The sequence below is a fragment of the Lathyrus oleraceus genome, chromosome 4 (assembly GCF_024323335.1).
Source record: "Lathyrus oleraceus cultivar Zhongwan6 chromosome 4, CAAS_Psat_ZW6_1.0, whole genome shotgun sequence".
NCBI classification, from domain to species: domain Eukaryota; kingdom Viridiplantae; phylum Streptophyta; class Magnoliopsida; order Fabales; family Fabaceae; genus Lathyrus; species Lathyrus oleraceus.
The window spans coordinates 376,985,847-376,989,025 of NC_066582.1; positions in this window are offsets into that span (position 1 = coordinate 376,985,847).

Sequence of the window (3,179 nt, forward strand, 5' to 3'; positions counted from 1 at the left end):
TAATATGAAGGAGTTATGCATTTTTGAAGTTGAGGAAAATCACTTGTTCAATGGCATTGGTCCAAAATGACCTATAATGTATCCTCATATCACATGCTCATAAAAGTTGAATTAGATCTTACTCCAAACATCAAAGTTGAAGTAGATATCTTGAATTTTATTGTGAAACTTGGAAATCTTTCATCTCATAAAAATTGAGCAAGTTATGGCCTTGGGAAGTTGACCTCCAAATTAGGGTTTAGACAAAATAACCTATAATCTTTAATCACAAAAAATGACTTTCCAAGCAAAAATAGCTCTAGACCTAAACATGAAAGTTGTTTGTAATGTTGTTTAGAGTAAAGTTTCTCTTGAAATCATTTTCATATGACAAAAAGTGTAGGAGATGGGGTCTAGGGAACCCCGATTTTGATCAGATGAATTCCTCTGGTCAACCACCATCAACCAACTTGCTAGCTTGCAATTCTCTTGACTTTTGGGACTCATGAAGGATAACATATTAATAATATGATGAAATGTGAAGTATCCCTTGTTGAAGAAGTCACATAAGATACCCAGATGAATTAGGGTTTCCAAGGTAAGCAAACTCCAAAATCTTGATGATTTCTTGCTCAAAATAACATGTGAAGATCATGGGGATTCATATATGATTCCTAGAGCCATTGTAGATCATTCTTGATTGACCTCCTTGCATTGATGGTCTTGAACCCTAGATATGAGCTTGATACACACTACCTACAAAAGAGTTAAACTATACAATGGCATATTTTTGGTATTTTGGTTAGTAAATAAAGAAAAATGAAGTTTGATACAATCAAAAGTGCTTGGTGATCTCTCCCAATGCAAACCCAATGAATGAGGGGTAAGAAGGATGCCAAGGTGTGATCCTAATGCTAATGCATATGATGAGAATAACATGAGGGATCTTAGGGTCAAAATTGGGGTCTTACAGTGTGCAATACCATAATCTTCAAGAAAATCCCTTGTTTTTATCAACCATAAGCATCGAATCTATGAGGCTTGTTAGCAAGTGTTAATCATGAATGAATGATGCACGTGAATGAGGCAGGAATGAGTATAAATGAACCTCAAAAAAGCAAAAGGGGAAGGCAAGTTTTGGGGTATGACACATACACATGCACCAAAACTCATAAGGAACGTAAATAGGTCACATAATTATAGAAGAACCATATTATAGAAGAGAAGAAGAACGAAGAAGAAGAAGTGTTCAGAACGAGGAAGAAGAAGGGAAAAACATTACCTGCACCTTGAGATTGGGGATCCTAAACCTGAGTTCAGATCCTAAAACCGGATATTCCAGATCCTTCAACCTAAGATTGCATCCTTTACAAACGGAGGGCTCTCATCCCCTGCATCACATCAACAAAGAAGAATAAGGTGTTTGCAAAGTCAACAACATCACCAAAACCATCTCTCCATAGCTCTATTTCTGGTAAGTCACTTCTTCTCCTTTTACTCTTCGTCTTTGTTCGTGAATATAGTGAATCAGAAAATGCCTCATTGATGAAGGAAAAAGCATCGATATGAGAGTGGGAGATCAACGTTAAAATTCGATTTTGTTTTAATCTGAAGCATTCATGGTTCACGATGTTGCATGTAGATCTAGTTCGTTAGCATCAGAAGAGACTCCATCGTCTTTTCTTCTATGCACAACGATGTGAGATGTAGGTGAAGGATGAACGATTTGATCAGGATCTTTAGCACAAGTCGAGAGTTTCTTGAGAAAGCACCGAATGAAGTATCGAAGTGTAATTGGTGTGATCGTCTCACGTAGACTTAGTTTCTTTATGGATAGATCCAATTTCCTTGGCTGCAACAGTGTGGATTTCATTTGGGCTTAAGGCCTAAACACATTTTTTCTCATACTCCCATTAGCAGGTGTTACACCCCCTAGACCGTATGGGTCTCAGCTGAACAAGCATGATGCGCCTCTTCCTTGAGGCCCATCCTGAATCCTTCATTGCACTCCGAATTTGAGGCCTCCACCCCTCTTGCTTCATTGGTTTTTATTATTGATCATGATTAGTCATAATTTAAATAATTAACTCTTGATTAATTGTCTAATTTCCAATGTTTAAATTAATGTATAATTAAGATTTATATGATTTTGGTCACTAGATTAATTCATTGAGTTATGATTAATGTGATTTAAATTGTTAATTAATCGATTAATTGGAATCTTTAGGAGTTCTAAGTTTAAGTAAATAAACTTAGTTTAATTTTTTTCATCATATATTCATGTATTGATTAATTGGTTTTAATTAATTACAAATAATATTGATCATTATTTCCATTTAATCAATTTGTACATAATGACCATTTTGTCCTTAGGACTTGGAAATCTTAATTTTTATAAATGTTCCCTTAGTTTAGGGTTTTAATTAGAATTGTCCGATTTTATTTAGTTGATCAATTCAATAGGTTTATTATTGTACATAGTTCAACTAATATTTGCAATCCCATTGATTAGTGTTGATCAAAGGTCACCTTGGTCAACCAAATCCTTTGTATTGTGTTGTAATTCCCCAAGTCTATTCAAGTGATGAAAAGACCCTTGATCACTAAACATGGCAAGTTCATTGTGCTAAAGCTATTTGGGATATGCTGAATCTCAGGAGCTTAAGACCTCAGGGTTCAAATGCAAGATCAAGGCTTCAAAGTCAACATCAATCAAGCACAACCAACAAAGTGGACTATTTCTCAAGCACAACTAAGGTATCAACACTTGGCAAGTGTGATTCGAATTGTAAGCCATGAGCCTTAAGTAATAAGGAATGATGAGATGAAGTTTCTCCTACCCTTTTCTAGAATGACTTTACGTACAAGGCGTGGGCCCTAGCTATTCAAAGCATTTGTCCTTGTTCATAGACTTCAGCACAATTCAAATCAAATAATTGTCAAGTTTTCTCAACACAACAAGCAACATGGCATCATCAAGATCAATAATCAGAACCCCTAACAACACTTGATAATCATGATAAGGGTTACTCGATATGAGCCTTAAGTAATGAGGAATGATGAGACGAAGTTTCTCCTACCCTTGTCTAGAGTGACTTTTCATACGGGGCACAAGCCTTAGCTATTCAAAGCATTCGTCCTTATTCATAGACTTTAGTGCAACTTGAGTCATACAACTGACAAGTCTTCTTCAAGCATCT